The following is a 21,042-nucleotide window of genomic DNA, read 5'->3' on the forward strand; positions in this document are numbered from 1 at the left end:
GGAGCCCAATGAAAATGCCAGCGGACCCGTGGGACCAGCCGGTGCAACAGCAGGGTCCATAGCATTGAACATCGAGAACATGGCACTCAAAAATGCCGCCAGTTCCACTCCCGGAGCCGGAAGGCAGGATACTGCTGATCTCCCTGTTGCACCTGTGCTTGCTGAACATCGGACTCATGAGCAGCAGGTGAAAATAGAGGACTGTCCGGAGGTGCCACTACCTCGAAGACTGACGGCGCCGGAGAAGCCTCAGGGCTCTGAGGTTGTGGAGTCACCGTCGGACTCACCTCCCACGTCGCACAGCGCCAACGAGATGGAGACCTTGATCTTGATCGGCTTCAAGCCGAACAACGACGTTTCTTATGCCTCTTCGAAGAAGCATGGAAAGAAGATCTACGATGGCTTTTATGACCCTTCTTCGCCTTTGGCCTCTCTTTCCTTCAAAGCCTTTGGATTCATGCTCTGGCAAGAAACACACTCCTCAACGTCATGCTCAGAGCTCAGACACCAAAGGCAATCGTCATGAGGGTCAGTAACGGACATGCAACCCCCACACTCCCGACATGGCTTGAATCCCGACTTCATAGGAGGAGACAGTGTAACTAGAAACCAGATAGAAACTAGCAACAAGATGAAACACCTCCAACAGTAGCGAGAGCTAGGAGAAAAGGAGGCACAGAAAAAAGAGAACTGACATCAGCACGCCTGCGAGGACCTCTTATTGGCACAGTGACGTCAGACGGAGTCGCGTGGAGCCGTGCAATTGTGACGTCCTCGTCGACGTGGAGAGCTGGGAAGAAGATTTTCCGTCAGATGCTGGGGCATGGGTGAATTCATAAGGTGAGGAATCCACAGGTAGTTGTATCCATCAGAAATGGTAGCGTTATTTTTATGCTTTACTCTCCTTGTCACAATTTCAATCCTGTCATGCTTCATCATCCTAGTTATTGCAGTACATGCTTTATTATCTAAAATATAGTTGCTTCATTTAAAACTTATTGAAACATATACTGCATCTGTTTGTCCTTGTATATGTGAGACTAATGTAACTGAGAGAAACGGATGTGATCTGAGTGACCACGATCTCCATGAGGAGTCAATTGTGTCATGCGCTTGGCTGCCAAATCATCCCCACTCTTGAGTGGAGATGAGACACTGCTAGTTAGCCCGGAGCAAAACCTGGATTAGGACGACAGGTGTCACCTATAGTGGGTTAGACTTAGTCCTCCACACCGCAGGCAATTCTGCCGCTCAAATCCAGTACTCTCATTAGAATGATGAGAGCCTACATAACAGTGTAACAAATCAGACAGACAGTTATTCATAATATGCTCTCTCAATAGAAGATTATACAAGCCCTCATAGTCAGACATTTTGCTGCCATGTAACCAGCCTTCTAAAGCTTTGACAAAACAGTCCACAAAGCCAACCCAATCCTGTGAGGATTCGTTTTTGGTTTCTCTGAATTGTTTTCTGTACTGCTCTGGGATGAGCCCAGAACCAGCTATGAGTGCATTCTTAAGGATACTGTAATTGTCTGAGTCCTCCTCCCTGACAGTGAGGAGTCTGTCCCTTATCAGGGAAAAACAACCAGAGAATAGCAGCCCACTGCCTTTGAGGGACCCTCTGAACTTTACAGGCCCTGTCAAGTGCAGCGAACCACTTTTGAATGTCATCCCCCATCTTGTATGGCAGAACAATTTTATGTAAGTTTCTGGAGTCAATGGTGTCCTCCCTGACCCCACAGCTCCTGAAACTGCTGCTGCTGCTGCCCCATGAGGAACTAGCTCAAACTCCTGCCTCTCCCTCTCCACAGCCAAGGCCTCCCTAGCTGTTGCTGCTGCAGCGTCAGCCTGACCTCCTCCAGTCTAAGCTCTAGGTGTGAAGGAAGCCCTCCCAGAGTGACTACCCCTCCCACTGCCAGCTACACTAGATGGTTTGCTAGGGGGAAGATCTTTTGAAGAGCCCTCCCTGAATCTTCAGGATGATTCCCCGACTCAAAGGGATCAGAATTTCCCTCCTCCTCCTCCTGGTTATCAGCTTGCTCGTGATCATCCTTGAGAAGGAGAGTTAACAGAAAATTCTTATTAGGTTTCTTCCACACATCTAAGCTTCTCTCTGAGCAAAGCCCCTTGAGTTATTTGAAGGCCATGCCCTCATTGGGAGTGCCCATGACCTCAGAGCTAGGCCCAGTAGTAGACATAGGTAGTCTTTATGAACATGGCAATAAATGCCGCCCCGCCGGCAGTGGCGGTAACTACCGCCAACAAGCCGGCGGTCACATCCACACACTGCCATCATTGTAGTGGCGACGAGGATGGAGGAGGCCGCCCACAGGCCGGCGGAAAGGAACTACCCGCCCACCAAATTATGAAGCACAAGACCGCTGTCAGTTCTGGGGCGGGAACCACCGCCACGCAAATAAAAGGAAACACTCACCAGAGGCACACACAACACGCAGACATGGAGAAAGAGTTGGAAATAATGCCAGTGCTGCTCCTTGCCATATACCTCCACGACTGTGACCGAAGACGACGACGGTAAGTACTGCAACCTAGTACACATGGGAAGAAAGGGCACAGTTACACGCCCACCCCACCCACCCTGCAATGCACTCCCAATCCCTCCCACCATCCCACACCATACACACCAGAACAAGATGTACTTACCTGACAAAAGGCAACAAAGACCTGCACCAAAGTACACACATGCACACCCCACCCCCACAGTGAAACAAGCAAACAACGTCACCATAATGTGCCAACAGCACTACTGGGCACTGCAATTTATTCACAGTAAAAAACATACTGTCCAAATAAGGCCACTGGCAAGTCCATTAGAAAATCCCAGAAGGGACAAAATAGGCCGGACTTGACTCCCACATGTGCACAGGGTTCTCCACCTGAAGGGGGCATCAATGGGCAGCCAGGCACCTCAGGAAACAGGGGCGAGGGCGGTGGGGACTTACGTCCGGAAGGGGTGGGACTTGGGCTTATGTTTGGGAGGTGCAGGGGGTTTGAGCTTGCCCTTGGAAGGTGGGGGAGTGGGTTTGGACCGGTGGTGGCAGAGGGACCTGGGGCAACACGGGGCTTCTTCCTCCCTGGGGAAGGGGCACGGGAATGGGAAGGGCGGACTTGGAAGGAGTGGACTGGGCAAGGAGATGGGCACGCTTAGGGACGAGACGGGGTGGGCCGGTGGATTCAAACAGGTCAACACGGGAGAGGAAAAGCTTCTTAGGGGCAGGTGGGGGGGATTTGGAGGAAGGTCTGGGAGTGGAGGTGGAGGGAGTGCTTGTACCAGGTGTAGGTGTGCCGGGGGTGGATGCAGGTGCCTGTAAAGTATGCTGATGTGTGGTAGATGTGTGTTGTGTGGATGTTTGCAAATGTTTGAGTGTTTTGGGAGGAGGGCCAGTGGACACAGTGGGAGAAGACAGGCTGCCAGTGTAGATGGATGTTGTCTGGGTGTCTGCAGGTCCGGTGAGTGTGCTGCAAGTGTCTGACAATCTATTTGTGGTAAGTGCAGGTGTGGTGTCTGGGGTGCATGTCTGGATGTCAGATGTTGTGGTGACTGCAAGAATGGGGCCAGCAGCAGTGACTGAGGGTGCAATGTGTATGGGTGTGCATGGTAAGGTGACAGACAGGGTGGGGTGGAGGTTGACACACTGGGTGAAGTGGATGTTGTTGTCTCTGCATTGGTATGTTGGGTGTGTGCATGCCAGTGGTGGAAAGTGTGGTGCTTGAGTTTCTCTGTGTGCTTCTTGTGTGTTGATCGGTATGCATGGCTGACTGGATGTGTGCTTGGGATGGGTGAAGGGAGTGGGGTGCTGGAAGAGGTAGACGTGGTGGGAGGGGGAACGGAAAGACCAGGGACACTGCCTGCCATCAAAGAGGAGGCCAGAGTCTGAAAATATTTCTGTAGGCCAGACATGGCTCCGTGAATGCCTTCCAGGTATGCATTACATTGCTGCATCTGGGATCCTAGCCCCTGGATGGCATTCACAATGGTTGTCTGCCCTACAGAGATGGTCCTCAGGAGGTCAATAGCCTCCTCCGTGAGGGCAGCAGGGCTGACTGGGGCAGGGGATGAGGTGCCTGGGGCGAAGAAGGCGCCCACCCTCCTGGGTGAGCGGGCAACTGGGAGGGCGGAGATGGCATGGGGGGTGGCGGAAGATATAACAGAATGGGTGGGCCCAGTATGGTCAGCCACCACCAGGGAGCTGCCATCGGAGGAGGTATCAGAGTCACAACCACCAGTGGTAGTTGCCTCCCCCGTGGTATTCCCCTTGCCCTCAAACCCACTGGTCCCCTTGGCATCCGCCGACTCTGCCTCCTTGGAACAGTGGGCCACTGCATCCCCACTCGCCGGTGCCACTACTCCCTCGCTAGATGATGCTGATGTACACAAAGGACACAAGAGTACAGGGGTGGAGACACAAATCATGGGAGAACTCTGTAAATACCTGAATGAATGTACATCCTGGCTCTCACACACTCCCATCTAGGTCACACACCTACATGTAGCACCTACAGCAATAGTCATGACTGTGCCCCTGACTAGTGGCCACTACCCCAGAATACACCCCATTACCCACAGGAAACATAGACCTGATTAACTCTGTGGAGTACACATATGGGAGACCATGCCCAGCGAATGCAGTCAATGAGCCCACAAACCACCCAGGATTACAGAAAGGGGGCCCCCTATGGGCCTACGGGGGCAGCACAAACATGAACTCACACCATCCCCGGGACATTGAGGGGGCAGGACTGCACGAACAAACCTGTCTGAGTACCTGGCACTAGACAGCATACATACCACTACACTCAAACACATCCATCAAAGAGTAGTACAACAGTGTTGGTACTGACCTCCTTGTGGCTGCTGTGCTGCCTTCAAGCACCTATCCAAATCCGGAAAGACCACCGCCAGAATGCTGGCCATTTGGCAGAGGGGGGGGGGGGCAGGGTCTGACGGGCACCCCTTCGTCGTTGGGAGGACTTCCCCAGCTTGGCCTCACCGGTCTTCCTGGCCCAGTGCCTCAGGTCCTCCCACCGCTTCCTGCAGTGGGTGCTCCGCCGGTTGTAGACCCCCAGGGTCTGCACTTCCTTGGGGATGGCTTGCCACAGTCCCCTTTTCTGATGGGCGCTGACATGCATGGGACACACAGAGCAGAAAAACAGACGTCAGTATGTGCGCACCGAATACAGAATACCTATGGAATGGACAGATTTGAAAGCCATATCATCAACACACATACAGTACATGCCAGGCAGTCCACGGCTGGGCAGTCACATATCGAACACACATGCATACAGGCATCCGCCACAATCAAAAACATCCAAGGATGATATCCGCCAACTCACCTGCTCCTCTGGCTGCCCATACAATTTGGCATACAGGTGTAGGACCCTGTGCACCAGCTTCTCCAGTTCCTCCGTGGTGAAGGCCGGGGCCCTTTTCCCTGTGACATGCGGCATCTCAGGGACCAGAGTCAGAACACAGCAGCACACGCAGTGGTGTACTGCCCTGCACGGGAATCAATCGTGTTACAATCCATGACCTCTGTGCTTTACTGGATCCTGTACTGAGACTGGCTAATCAGAATCAGCATGCCATCCCTACTGAAGTGCAAGTGCTATCGTCACTCCATTTTTTGGATACAGGCTCACTTCAGGTGACAGTGGGCAAGGGCTCAGGGTTTTCACAGCCAATGTTTAGCCTCATCCTGTCAAAATTCCTGGATGCATTCATCCATCACCTGCAGACATATGTCCAGTTACTCCAAAGGGCTGAATTGCCTGCCATCAAGTCTGGATTGTATGCCTTTTCCTAACATCCCACATGTGATAGGTGCCATTGATGGAACCCACATAGCTCTCATACCCCCAAGATTGAATAAACAGGTGTATAGGAATCGAAAGAACTTCCACTCCATGAATACACAATTGGTGTGTACTGCTGACCCGTACATGTCACATGTAAATGCCAGGTTCCCAGGCCCAGTCCATGATTCCTTTGTCCTGAGAAAGAGCAGTGTACCACACTTGATGGGACAACTACAAGGGGACAGAGGATGGCTCATAGGTGAGTGTGTATGACATGGGTGAGAGCCAGCCAATATGTATGTGCAGTCAGTTCATGTGGTCATGTTTGCGTCCACTATTGCAGGTGATTCTGGCTACCCCAACTTGCAATGGCTCCTGACACCAGTGAGTAAGCCCAGGACAGAAGCAGAGAAGAATTATAATGAGGCCCATGGACGAACTAGGAGGGTGACAGAGCGCACTATGGGTCTCCTGAAGGCTAGGATTTGTTGCCTCCATCTCTCTGGGGGATCCCTGTGCTATGTCCATGACAAGGTGTGTAAGATAGTGGTGGCCTGCTGCATGCTGCACAACTTGGCTGTGAGGAAAGCTATCCTCCTTCTGGAAGAGGAGGGTGCTGTCCAGCCAACCAGCCCAGCAACCTCAGAGAGGGGATGAGAGTGATGGTGAGGAAGAATAGGTGGAAGATCATAACTCCAGGACCCAGCTGATCCACCTATACTTCCAGTGACCCTAAGGTATTGTTCAATTATGCTGTTGTCTTCACTGCATAGTTTCCGTCTGATTCATGTAATTGGTAATGTGGTGTCTATAGTCACTGGCACTGTTAACTGAGTAGTGAAGTGGCATGTGCCAGGTGACCCAATATTATGTACAGTGTGACTTACTTCAGACAATATAGTGTGTTGGATCCCCTCCTGCAATAAAGGTATGATTATGAAACTGACTGCCTAATGCATACACACTCACAATTTAAACTCATAATGACGAGGGACACACAATATGAGTGCATGTGTGTTTTTATTAAGTGACACAAATTTGCTATATTGTTGTACAGTGATAGAGAGTGGGCTCTTGGTGCATATCCATACTCTGGTGCATGTGCTCAGCTGTTGGTGGCACTGGGTTTTAGTCCATGTGTCCATTGGTAGATGGTGTGTTGGTAGTGGCAGGTCTACAAGGTAGCAAAGTGGCACATAAGGGAAACAGTTCAGGGCAGAGACTTCTTAGCTGGGGCCTTGGTCTTGGCTGGTGTTCCAGTGCCATGTCTGGGTCTGAGGGCATGTTTGTGTGACTGCAGCTGGCCTGCAGGGCTAGGGGTTCTGGTTTCCTGGGTGTCCTCTGGCAGTGCCACCAGTCCAGTAGCTGCTGCAGATGTAGATGGCAGGGCAGTGTCTTGGCTAGTGGTAGGGGCTTGCAGGTGGGTGGAGGTCTCAGGCTGGGTAGGGTAGTGCTGCTGCAGCATCCCTGCAATGGTGGCCATGGTGGCATTGAGCTGTTTCCATTGCTCTATTGCCTCTTGGTGGTGTGCTATCTGCCGCCTTTGGATCTGCTCCAGGGTGGCCAGGATCTGGTCCATCCTGTCCTGGGTATGGTGGTATGCTCCCAAAACCTCAGATATCACTTCCTGGGCTGCTGCATCCATCCTTTGGCTTCCCCCCTGGGCCACTGATGCCCTCCCACTGGCCCTTGCCCCCTGTGCCTGTGTCACCTGCACAGGTCTGGCAGTCCCACTTGCACTGGGGCCTTTGTCATCCTGCCTGTTGGTGGAGGAGATTCTGGCCTTTGTACATGTGGGCGCCAGTCTGTGCCCGGGAGACACTGGTGTGGGGTCGTCTGTCCAGAGCTGATGTTGGTAGCTGGGTGGTAGGGCTGTCAATGGTATCCTGGGTGGGGCTGCTGAAGGGTGACAGTCCAGGACTGTGTGACGGGCCGGGGTATTCCTCACTTTCCATACATCCCTCTCCAATCTCCGGAGTGGGGCCTCTGTCTCCGTGTGAGGTGCTGGAACTCCTTGGCCTTTCCGTCCGGGTGGCATGGGTGGTGGTGCCTGTGGGGGGTAATGGACATGTATGTATCATGTACTATTTTGGAAATTGATGCACAGCTCTGCCCTATTTTGCGCTTTTATTCCCCTGCCATGACATGCAGGGTCCTTTCGTGTACTTATCTTTGCATTTTGTGTGGGGGTTGAAGGTGCACTGTGGGTGCTGTAGTGCCACTGTGAATCCTTGCAGGGGTAGGTGACTGTGCACAGGGGCAGGATGGGGGCCTGCTAGTGGGATTGTGGGCATGCAGGGTCACTGGATGTGGGTGTTGTGGCATGGGTGGGGATGGGGTCCTGGTGGTAGTGAGAGGGGTGGGTGCTGCATGCATTATAGGTGGGGTGACTGTTAAGGTATTGTAATTGACTTATCCCAGTCCAGTCCTCCTGTGAGTCCAGTGAGGCCCTCCTGGTGCAGGATAGCCAGGACCTTCTCCTCCCAGTCGGTGTAGTCGGGTGGCGTAGGTGGGGGACCAGCACAAATCTTCTGTACGGCAATGTTGTGCCTGGATGCCATTGACCTCACCTTCCCCCGCAGGTCGCTCCATCTCTTCAGGATGTCGTCCCTTGTGCATGGATGGTTTCCCACTGCGTTGACTTTGTTGACAATCGTCTGCCATAGCTCCATCTTCCTGGCGGTGGGTATCTGCTGTACCTGTGCCCCGAAAAGTTGTGGTTCGACCATGAGGATTTCGTCCACCATGGTCGTTAGTTCCCTATCTGTGAAGAGGGGGTCCGTAGGGGGTGCCATGGTGTGTGTTGTGGGTGGTGAGTTGTGGGTGTATTGGTGAGGGTGCTGTCGTGTGGTTATGTGTGTGGTCTATGAGGGTGTTTAGGGTTTGTGTGTGTTTTGGTAGTGTATTTGTGCGTGTGAATTTTGTTATGTTGTGTTCGGTGAATGAGTGTTACGTTGTCAGTCTCATTTGTGCTGTTGGCGATGCAAAGGATTGTGGGGTGTGTATATGTTTTATAGTGTTGTGGATGTGTGTCAGGTGTCTAAGTTGCCAATGTGTGCATTTGTTGTTGTTGGGTCCCATTGCTGGCCATGGCGGTCCGTACCGCCAATTGTCGTTCGCCATCCACTATCAGCCACGCTGATTTGTGCATCATTATTTGGTGGGCAGAGGATTTGTCTGCATGGTGGTGGCGGGGTGGGGTGTACTGCCTTTCCGCCGTCGTAGACCCTGGCAGTGGGTGAAGGTTGCAGGATTTTTGGAGGTTTGTCTTGTTGGCATCATAATTCGGCGGTGGCCAGTCTTCCGCCACTAGCGGTCTTCTGTTCATCGTCGCCACAGCAGTCGGCAGTGATTGCCGCCAAGTTCATAATGAGGGCCATAGTGTAGTGAGTGTTCGAGTACTGTAAGTGAAAAAGAAAAACCTACTTTACCTACCCCCTAGTCTCCCAGAAAGAAAAGTAAGAGACTAGATCCTGTAACTAGGTATATCTATGTCTAGTTCTAGGTACAGAGTACTCTTTCCTGTGGAAAGCACCAGTGACAGAGTGATCAGGCAAAATTGCAAGTAATTACCCCACTGCTGCACCACCAATGTAGAATACCAGGCAGCGCGCACAGGAGTCCCACAGCACAGGGACAAAGAAGGTGCAAAAGGAGGCCCACGCAGCACTATACAAAGGGATTCCAAGTCTCTGGAAAACCACGCAGGGGGCTGTGTGTCGCAGGAAGGAGTGCTGGGGGCCGGAGCTGCGCGGGGCACGAAGAACTTTGTGGAAGAATGCCAACAAGCTTTGGCAACTGCAAAACACGCAGTATTATAAGTGGGCACCAGTATGCCAATTTTGGGTGAAATATTGGATTACTGTGAGAAAGTAGTCTCTTTCTTGCATGGTTCTATTACTTACCTTTGGTGTTTTCTAACACTCCCAGTGCCTCTCTACACAGTACACTTGCTTAAGTGGGAAACCTACTTTCACATTCCACTTTCTTAGTATATGGTTTGTGTTCCCTCTAGGCCCATAACTAACTATTGCGATTTTCACTATTTGCACTGTTTTCTAACTGTTTTACAGCTGTTTCTGCATTTTAGTGTATATACTTTGTATATTACTTACCCATTAAGGGAGTATAGTCTCTAAGGTATTTTTGGAATTTGTGTCACCAAAATAAAGTACCTTTATTTTTGTAACACTGAGTATTTTCTTTCATGTGTGAAAGTACTGTGTGACTACAGTGGTATTGCATGAGCTTTGCATGTCTCCTAGATAGGCCTTGGCTGCTTAGCTACAGCTACCCCTAGAGAGCCTGGATTCTAGACACTGCCTACATTTCACTAATAGGGGGTAACTGGACCTGGTATAAAGTGTAGGTACCTAAGATACCCACTACACACCAGGCCAGCCTCCTACAAATAGACACAGGAAAAAAAAAACTCAAGGGCACTGCCCAAGCGTGGCTCATCTGTGAGAAAATGCAAATACAAATGTCCCCCATCAAAACCAGTATGGGAGAAACATAGCTAGTTGCAGTTCTACTACGACTGTCTTGAAAGCATCTCAAAGCAGAGTCGGCATGTGCGCTGAATAAATCGGCACCGTCAAAAGGCAAGTCAATCGAAGTGGCTTGGACATTCTTTGAAAATCCGGAGGTATGTAACCAAGCATGGCGACTTAGTCCCACTGAAGCCGCAAGATCATTCTGGTTATCATCCAGCAGTGAAGGCAAGAAACGTTCCAATGAGTCCCACAATGAATGGGAAAAACGACCAAGAACACAGGCACAAACTAGTGGATGAGAAAATCCGCCTGCCACAAGTGTTACGTTTTCTGGAATCCCTATCAGATGGAACATGAGGGAGAAACTTGATATCACTTGATGCGTAAACAGCCTGCACCACTAAACTGCGAGGAGTAGTATGTCATAGAAGGCAGGACAGACCACCAGGGGCTGGTCGGTGCCTATGAGATAATGCCTGATCATCAGGGGCCCCAGAATCAGGCTTAGTTCAGGCCCATAATAAAACATCATTTAGGGCTTCACTGTAAGGCAGTACTGGCTCACCCCCTGTTTGGTCGTGATGGAAGACATCAATCATAGAATCAGTAACCAATTCCACAGAGGGAAATGTCAAATCCAAAACTCCAGTAACTCTCCTTAGCATGTCAGCTAGAGAGGAACTCGCCTCTGTAGCAAAGCTAGGTGGGGAAAGGAGGCCCAAGGCTGGAGAAGAGTCCAAGTCACTAGCTGTCCCTACATCAGCAAACCAACAGTCCTCCATAGGAGTCTGAGCATCGTGCAAAAAACCCAAACACTTCCTCAGCATCTTCAATACCATGTTTCTCTGAAGAACAAATGTGAGGAGACTCCCAGAAAACTGAGGGAGTGTAACCGGCATGACCGGTCCTATACCCAACGTCAACTGGCACCTAAGAGATGCCGTCTTGACGTCAGCTGGGGATAGGGGTACAACTTCAAACGGCATCGCCGGAGGCAGCTGATTGGATACCAGCGATGAAGTTGGGAGCCCCGAAGGGCTGTGCACCAGCACCGTAACAGTTTTGGAAGCTTAAGGCCTAATTGAAGCAGAGAGCAAACCAGCTGGTTTGGACACAGTCAAGACATTTTCCAACTCCTTGGGGCCGACAGATGCTCCAGGAGAAGGTGTTTTCCTAAAGATAGCATGTAGTGATTCATAAAATTCATGTAGCTGGGTCAGAGTCCCCCAGGCACCAGGGAGGGAAATGCAGAGTAAACTCAGGCATCAACTCCTCATCCAAGGAATGGTGGGAGGGCGTACGCAGTGAAGTGGACAACTGCTGCAACTTCAACTGCATGTGTTGTGTCTCACTGCATGAAATCGATGGAGAATAGTGTCCACGAGAACGATTCAGTGAACGGCCCACAAAAGGACCTTAGTACAAGAAGGAGACCGAAGTCGGCGGGAAGTCTAAGATGGCTACAACAGCTGTGTCGCCATAAGCTTCATACAACACTCCCATAGTGTCTTCGGCCGAAGACGACAGGAGTTATACTCTAAGGAGATGTGTTGCTCACCGAAGCACCAAATACAAATAGAGCGGGGGTCGGCGCCAACATTTTTTGTCCACAAGATCCACAGGGTTTAAACCCTGAAGACATAGGCAGGGAAACCATTACTGAATTCACGCTGCAAGCGTGGAAAAGAAGGAACTGAGGTCGGCGGAGAGGAGGTTATATGGACTCCATTGATGTCACAACCGGTGGACGGCGTTGGTATGGAGTTGCACAACGTCCTCTTCCAACGCATGTACGTCGAATAAATGGGCACCATCAAAAGGCAGGTCAATCAAAGTGGCTTGAACAACCTCTGAAAATCTGGAGGTACGAAACCAGGCACAGCAACTTAGTGCCACTGAAGGAGCAAGATCACTCCGGGTATCTTCTGAAAGTGACTGCGAGAAGAGTCCCAATGAGTCCCACAATGCATGGGAAAAACAGCCAAGAACACAAGATGAACTAGTGGAGGAGAAATTACGCCTACCACAAGTGTCAGGTTTACTGGAATATCTTCTATCAGATGGAACATAAGGGAGAGGGTTAATATCACGTGATTCAGAAGCAGCCTGCACCACCAAACTGCAAGGAGTAGGATGTCGCAGAAGGCAGGCCAGATCACAAGGGGCTTGTCGGTGCCGATCAACTATCAGGCTTAGTTCAGGCCTCCTAACAAACTGCCATGTAGGGCTTCACTGTAAGGCAGTACCGGCTCAACCCCTGTTTGGCTGTGAATCAGTAGCCAATTCCACAGAGGGAAGTGTCAATTCCAAAACTTCAGCAACACCGCCATAACTTTCATACGATGCTCCTGCAACGCCTTCACCCTAAGTTGAAGTCTCATTCTATATGTATGTTGTGTCTGGGTGAGCATCACAACTCCATAGAAAGGGGGGTCAGTAGCCAGCATTTGTTGTCCATAGGGTTTAAACCCTAAAGACAGACAGGGTGGAACACACTTCCGTTGGCGAAGACGTCGAAGTAGGTTGAAAACAGCCTAATAAACAGTTATTGGGTCTGCGTAGCAAGCACAAAAAAGAAGGTACTTATGTTGGTGCATTGGAGAGAAAGTTGTATGGACTCCATTGATATCACATCTGGTGGACGACATTGGTATGGAGTCGCGCAACGCTCTCTTCCGACACACAGACATGCTGGGGGGAAAAGTTTCTGAATCCATTGTCGCGCCTGGGGAAGATTCTAAAGTAAGGAATTTGTGGCTAGATATCAATATCAGATCGCAATGTTATGCAGCACTCTACCAGAAATGATGCTCAGCACAAAGCTGAGCATCAAGGATGACAGAACTGTCCTCGTGTCTTTGATTACAACTGCTCCGAGGGTTTCAGTTTAGAATGCCAATGACATCAGTTGGAGCACAGAATGTAGCGTTGGGAGAAAAATGTCAAACTGAGGCTTAATCTTCACTTCCCTCGTGAACACAATCGCTTACAGAATGTGGGCAAAGTCAAGCCTCATAACAGGCCACTTCCAACATAGCTAGTCCTTCCACAGGATGTTGTCCAAGGATCTCAATCCAAGATGAAGGGTGTACGAAAGTACCCTCTTTTTGGCATGGTTATCCCACTTTTTTCCTGATGTCAGTGTGTTTTGACGCTGTTCATTTGGATCCGGATAACCAGGACCCCACTGAGTGTGCTCTCTCCCTCTAAATTAGGTTGCTTAGGACTTCACACACCCTACATTTGGCATACTGGTGTCCCCATATAAGTCCCTAATATATGGTACACAGATACCCAAGGCACTGGGGAACCAGGGGTTCCCCATGGGCTGCAGTATGTATTATGCCACCCATGAGAGCCCATGTAAAATCTGCCTGCAGGCCTGCCATTGCAGCCTGCGTGAAAATGTGCATGCACCCTTTCACTGCAGGTCACTGTTAGTCACCCCTATGGTAGGCCCTCCTAGCCCAGAGGGCAGGGTTCAGGTACCTGTGTGTGAGGGCACGCCTGCATGAGCAAAGGTGCCACTATGAACTGCATCTCCATTTTCCTGGACTTTCTAAGTGCAGGGACGCCATTTTACGCAGGTACTGGACACAGGTCACCACCTGTGTCCAGCTACATAATGGTAGTTACGAACCTGAGCATGTTTGGTATCAGACATGTTGAACTCATACCCCAAAAATGTTGTCAGTATGGTATGATTCCATGCACTCTGAGGACTCCTTAGAGGACCCCCAGCATTGCTCCTGCCAGTTTGCAGAGTTTTCCAGGCAGCCCACGCTGCTGCCATCCTACTGACAGGATTCTGCCTTCCTGCTGCTTGACCAGCTCAAGCCCAGGAAAGCAGAACAAAGGATTTCCTTTGGGAGATGGAGGCAACACCCTCTCCCTTTGGAAAAAGGTGTTACAGGCTTGGAGGGATAGCCTTCCCAGCCACAGGTATGTTTTGAAGGACACATTTGGTGCCTTCCTTGCATAAACAAGTCTTTTGCGTGAGCCAAGACTTGTTGGCAGGATTCAACGACGAAAACCAGCCTGTATTCTTCTACTCGAGGTGGGACAACTCTTGCACCAAGCAGGAACCTACAGCTGTCTTCTTTGGTGCATCTCTGACTTTTTCTTCCAACCGGAGAATTCACTTTTGCACCTTTATGTGAGTTAGCAGGGGCTCCTGTTCTTCCTGGACTCTTCCACTGTCCTTGGGTATCCTCCCAGAGCCTCTGGAAATGCTTTGAAGGGCACAAATGGTGCCCTCCTTGCATAATCTAGTCTACATTAGTTCAGGGACACCCAGTCCCTGCTCAGGCACGAAACTGGAAAATGGAAAGGGGTGGTGCCCAGAGCTCCTCCAGAAGGTGCCTGGGTTCTGCCATCGTGAATCCAAGGTTGGCAGGAACCTCTGGGAGCAACCAAATTGCCAGGTGAGGCAGGTGACGACAGAGCCCCCTTCTAATAGGTGGTCCCCTGGCTAGGTGACAAATTCTCCCTTTCAGGGCTATTTAGGGTCTCTCTCTTGGGTGGGTCCACAGATATGGCTTGCAAGATTCCAGCAGAACACCTCTGCAACCTCTACTTCGACTTCTAGCCACTGGAACTGCAACAGGGCCCTCCAGGAACCGACAATCTGCATCTACAGTGACAACTCTGCTTGCAAAATTGTTTCCATGGTTACTTCCAGTAACTGCAATACTTACCCGGCTGTGCATCCTCTCAGGATGACAAGTCTTCAGTCAGCATGAGAAGCAAGAAGGAATCTCCCTTGGAGTGAAGGAGTCACTCCCCTGCAACCGCAGGCACCACCTGCAATGAGGACCAGCTGTGTGGATCTGCTCTCTTCCATGTCTAGGTTCGGAGTTACCATTATGTAGCTGGACATAGGTAGTGACCTATGTCCAGTACATGCATAAAATGGCATCCGCACACTCACGAAGTCCAGGAAAATGGAACTGGGGTTTGTGGGGGCACCCCTGCTAGTGCAGGGGTGCCCTCACACATACGTACTTGCACCCTGCCCCTTGAGCTAGGATGGCTGCCATAGGGGTGACTAACATTGACCTGGTGCAGTGACCTATAGTGAAAAGGGTGCATGCACCCTTTCACACAGGCTGCAATGGCAAGCCTGTAGACACAATTTGCATGGGCTCCCAATGGGTGGCAGATTACATGCTGCAGCCCTTGGGGATCCTCTGGTACCCCATATCCCTGGGTACCATATGCTAGGGACTTACATGGGGGCACCAGTATGGCAAATGTGGGGTGTATGTAGTTCAAATAATCAAGTTTGAAGGGAGAGAGCATAATCACTGGGGTCCTGCTTAGCACGGTCCCAGTGAACACAGTCAAACATACTGACAACAGGCAGAAAATGGGGGTAACCATGCCAAGAAAATGGGCACTTTCCTACACATCCCCTTCCCCCAAACGAAGGACAATAAGGCTAAACTTGTCCAGTTGAGTCTTCATTGTCTAAGTGGAAATATTGGGAGAGTCCATCTGCATTGAAGTGGTAAGTCCCACTGTACAGTCCATTCCCTGTAGGGATCTGAACAACCTTGGCAGTTTGGGATTATTACCTTTCATCTGTTTGAGCCAAAGAAGGGGCGTGTGGTCTCTATGAACAAGGAAGTGAGTGCCCAACAGGTATGGCCTCAGCTTCTTCAAGGTCCAAACCACAGCAAAGGCCTCCCTTTCTATGGCTGACCAACGCTTTTCCTTGGGGGTCCACCTTCTGCTTATAAAAGCTACAGGTTGGTCCTAGACCTCAGTGTTAAGTTGTGACAACACTGTCCCAACCCCAACCTCGGAAGCATCTGTCTTAACTATGAAGTGCTTAGAGTAGTCAGGGCTTCTTAAAATAGGTGCGGAGCACATGGCATGTTTAAGATACATTTTTGGATGCCAGTATAGGATTTATCCCAGAATATACCCAGGGGTCACCTTACAGGTGCCCCCCGCAAAAGCTAACCTAACTGGCATGGTTGCTGACTGGTTCCATTCAGCATGCCACCTCCGGACAGCCAATACAAAAACCTTGGGGGAGAGCACTGTCTCTTTTGTTTGTGAGACAATGCCCTTCCTGGGTGGAGGAGCTAACACCCTCTCCCTCAGGAATGTGCACTTCCCTGGCAGTGAGCTTCAAAGGGATACTACCCTTGAATCTTGAGCCCCCCAGGCCTGCTGCTAGCGGCAGATGGCTTTCCCCTTTGTCAACCCCCACTTTTGGTAGGAGCAAAGGCGGGAAACAATACAAAGGGTAGGAGGAGGGGTCTAACTGAGCATGCACCACCCCTAGGGGCTTGTAGGGGAAGTGGACCCTCCATTTTATTTTCCTCCATGTTGTATGGCAGGAAAATGGCCAAGGAGGTTTAGGGTAGTGACCCTTCCCACACGAAGTGGTCATTATAGTGGGTGTACCCACCCAAGGGTAAATGTCCCACTGGACGCAACCAGGTTCCCCCTAAAACGCCCACTAAATTCAGTATTTAGTGGGCTCCCCTAGACCAAGAAACTAGATTCATCAGGAAGAAAAGAAGACAGCACCAAAGACCCTGACAGCACAAGAACAGAGGACCTGCTGCACCGAAAGAGGCTGCACCAGAGTCCAGACAATCGCAGCTGCTGAGTGTAGGAGGCTGGCCTGGCTTGTAGTGGGTACCAAGGGGTACTTACACTCTGTACCAGGTCCAGTTATCCCTTATTAGTGTAGAAGAGGTGTTTCTAGCAGCTTAGGCTGATAGAAGGTAGCTATAGCAGAGCAGCTTAGGCTGAACTAGGAGACATGCAAAGCTCCTACTGTACCACTGGTGTCATATGCACAATATCATAAGAAAACACAATACACAGATATACTAAAAATAAAGGTGCTTTATTTTTATGACAATATGCCAAAAGTATCTCAGTGAGTACCCTCAGTATGAGGATGCCAAATATACACAAGATATATGTAGACAATACCAAAAATATGCAGTAATAGCAAAAGGAAGTAATGCAAGCAATGTAAAGTTACAGTAGATTGCAATAGGAGCACATAGGTATAGGGGCAACACAAACCATATACTCCAAAAGTGGAATGCGAACCACGAATGGACCCCAAACCTACGTGAGCTTGTAGAGGGTCGCTGGGACTGTAAGAATACAGTGAGGGTTAGAAAAATAGCCCACCCCAAGACCCTGAAAAGTAGGTGTAAAGTGCACCTATATTCCCCAGAGAGCACAGAAGTCGTGATAGGGGAATTCTGCAAGGAAGACCAACACCAGCAATGCAACCAAAGTGGATTTCCGGACGAGAGTACCTGTGGAACAAGGGGACCAAGTCCAAGAGTCGCGACAAAGTCGAGAGTGGGCAGATGCCCAGGAAATGCCAGCTGAGGGTGCAAAGAAGCTGCCACCGGATGGTAGAAGCTGTGGATTCTGCAAGAACGAAGAGGGATAGAAACTTCCCCTTTGGAGGATGGATGTCCCACGTCGTGAAGAAGCTTGCAGAGGTGTTCCCACGCAGAAAGACCGCATACAGGCCTTGCTGGCTGCAAGGGTTGCGGTTAGGGTTTTTGGATGCTGCTTTGGCCCAGGAGGGACCAGGATGTCGCCACTTGGATGAGGAGACAGAGGGGGCGCCCAGCAAGTCAGGGAGCCCTCACAGAAGCAGGCAGCACCCGCAGAAGGACCGGAACAGGCACTTGGAAGAGGAGTGAACCGGAGCTCACCCGAAGACACAAAATGGAGTCCCACGACGCCGGAGGACAACTCATGAGGTTGTGCACTGCAGGTTAGAGTGTCGGGGATCCAGGCTTGACTGTGCACGAAGGAAATCCTGGAAGAGTGCACAGGAGCTGGAGCAGCTGCAAATCACGCGGTACCCAGCAATGCAGTCTAGCGTGGGGAGGCAAGGACTTACCTCCACCAAACTTGGACTGAAGAGTCCCTGGACTGTGGGAGTCACTTGGACAGAGTTGCTGAGTTCCAGGGACCACGCTCGTCATGCTGAGAGGGGACCCAGAGGACCGGTGATGCAGTCTTTTGTTGCCTGCGGTTGCAGGGGGAAGATTCCGTCGACCCACGGGCGATTTCTTCAGAGCTCCTAGTGCAAGGAGGAGGCAGGCTACCCCTAGAGCATGCACCACCAGGAAACAGGCGAGAAAGCAGCAGGATCAGCGATACAAGGTTGCAGTAGTCGTCTTTGCTACTTTGTTGCGGTTTTGCAGGCGTCCTGAGCAGTCAGCGGTCGATCCTTTGGCAGAAGGTGAAGAGAGAGATGAAGAGGAACTCTGATGAGCTCTTGCATTCGTTATCTAAAGAATTCCCCAAAGCAGAGACCCTAAATAGCCAGAAAAGGAGGTTTGGCTACCTAGGAAGGAGGATAGGCTAGCAACACAGGTAAGAGCCTATCAGAAGGAGTCTCTGACGTCACCTGCTGGCACTGGCCACTCAGAGCAGTCCAGTGTGCCAGCAGCACCTCTGTTTCCAAGATGACAGAGATCTGGAGCACACTGGAGGAGCTCTGGGCACCTCCCCTGGGAGGTGCAGGTCAGGGGATTGGTCACTCCCCTTTCCTTTGTCCAGTTTCGCGCCAGAGCAGGGCTGGGGGATCCCTGAACCGGTGTAGACTGGCTTACGCAGAGATGGGCACCATCTGTGCCCATCAAAGCATTTCCAGAGGCTGGGGGAGGCTACTCCTCCCCAGCCCTGACACCTTTTTCCAAAGGGAGAGGGTGTAACACCCTCTCTCTGAGGAAGTCCTTTGTTCTGCCCTCCTGGGCCAAGCCTGGCTGGACCCCAGGAGGGCAGAAACTTGTCTGAGGGGTTGGCAGCAGCAGCAGCTGCAGTGAAACCCCGGGAAAGGCAGTTTGGCAGTACCCAGGTCTGTGCTAGAGACTCGGGGGATCATGGAATTGCCTCTCCAATGCCATTTGGGGTGACAATTCCATGATCTTAGACATGTTACATGGCCATGTTTGGAGTTACCATTATGACGCTAAACATAGGTAGTGACCTATGTATAGTGCACGCATGAAATGGTGTCCCCGCACTCACAAAGTCCGGGGAATTTGCCCTGAACGATGTGGGGGCACCTTGGCTAGTGCCAGGGTGCCCACACACTAAGTAACTTAGCACCCAACCTTTACCAGGTAAAGGTTAGACATATATGTGACTTATAAGTTACTTAAGTGCAGTGGTAAATGGCTGTGAAATAACGTGGACGTTATTTCACTCAGGCTGCAGTGGCAGGCCTGTGTAAGAATTGTCAGAGCTCCTTATGGGTGGCAAAAGAAATGCTGCAGCCCATAGGGATCTCCTGGAACCCCAATACCCTGGGTACCTCAGTACCATATACTAGGGAATTATAAGGGTGTTCCAGTATGCCAATGTGAATTGGTGAAATTGGTCACTAGCCTGTTAGTGACAATTTAGAAAGCAGAGAGAGCATAACCACTGAGGTTCTGGTTAGCAGAGCCTCAGTGAGACAGTTGGTCATCACACAGGGAACACATACAGGGCACAGTTATGAGCACTGGGGCCCTGGTTGGCAGGGTCCCAGTGACACATACACTAAAACAACATACATACATTGAAATATGGAGGTAACATGCCAGGCAAGATGGTACTTTCCTACACTGAGGAGTTGACCACTGGACCGACCTCAAAAGACCCAGAGGAACTCCAGGCTTCCTAAATAGCCAGCGATCTTTCTCCTGAGTGGAGGCACCCCCACAAGAAACCAAATAAACCTGCAAAGAACCAGCAAACCAGTGAGGGTCAATTCACCAACCGGACGATATCTCTGCAACCGGAAGTCACAGCTGGACCCAACAAAACACCAACAATAGCCCGGACGAGACCTACAAGTGCACCGAGTTTTGTGGCACTGCGTCCTCCTGTGGCCGAGTTGTACTAATACCCCATATACTGGTAAGTGCACGCCGGACAACAGCAAAAACAGCTCACCCAGAGCTGCAACTGGACCAGGAGGAAGCCCCAAACGAGGGACTTCAGGAACACCCTGGAACTCCCCCCAGAGCGCCCTTGGCCTCCTGCAAGGACCCCGGAAGAAGACTTACCTCCAGCTCCAAAGGGTTCCATTGTGCACAGCCTCCAAGACCTCCAGCTCGCCCTGCATCTGGCTGCCCTGCTTCGCAGAACCAGCTGTGTGTTACGAGTCCCTAACCCCTTGCGACATCAAAAGCCCAAGGGGACCCAAAGGCACCACAGTTAAACCTGCAAACCAACTCCTTTTCCAAGTGGCCCCTCCAAGTGGCCGGGTGCCTGAGACTCTCCAGCTGGTATGGTGTGCCCACCAACCTCACCGACCATCCTGCAAAAAAAAAGACTGGCAATTCAACTGTACGATTTTTAATGCATTTTTAAAAGTGACTGCCTATTGATTCCTATGGTGTGTAATTTCGCACAGTAAGACTAACTTTATTAAAAATCTGAAAAATCATAACTCAAAAAGTACTTAACGTATCTTAACCATTTTGGTCTTTAAATTTATATAGAAGTATTAAGTATTTTTATAAATTCCAGTCTTGAATTATTCATTGAGTGTGTGTGATGCATGATTGATTTTGTGCGTAGAACGAATGCTTAGCACATCTCCTGGATAAGCCGAACTCCTCAACCAGCTACCTTACAAATTGGAGCATTAAGTGGTCTAATTTTTACCTCTGGAAACCAACGTGTGGTTGCCTGGACCCCCTGCACAGTGTGCCTGGTTTTGCACT

The sequence above is a fragment of the Pleurodeles waltl genome, chromosome 4_2 (genome assembly GCF_031143425.1).
Source record: "Pleurodeles waltl isolate 20211129_DDA chromosome 4_2, aPleWal1.hap1.20221129, whole genome shotgun sequence".
In the NCBI taxonomy this organism is placed as follows: domain Eukaryota; kingdom Metazoa; phylum Chordata; class Amphibia; order Caudata; family Salamandridae; genus Pleurodeles; species Pleurodeles waltl.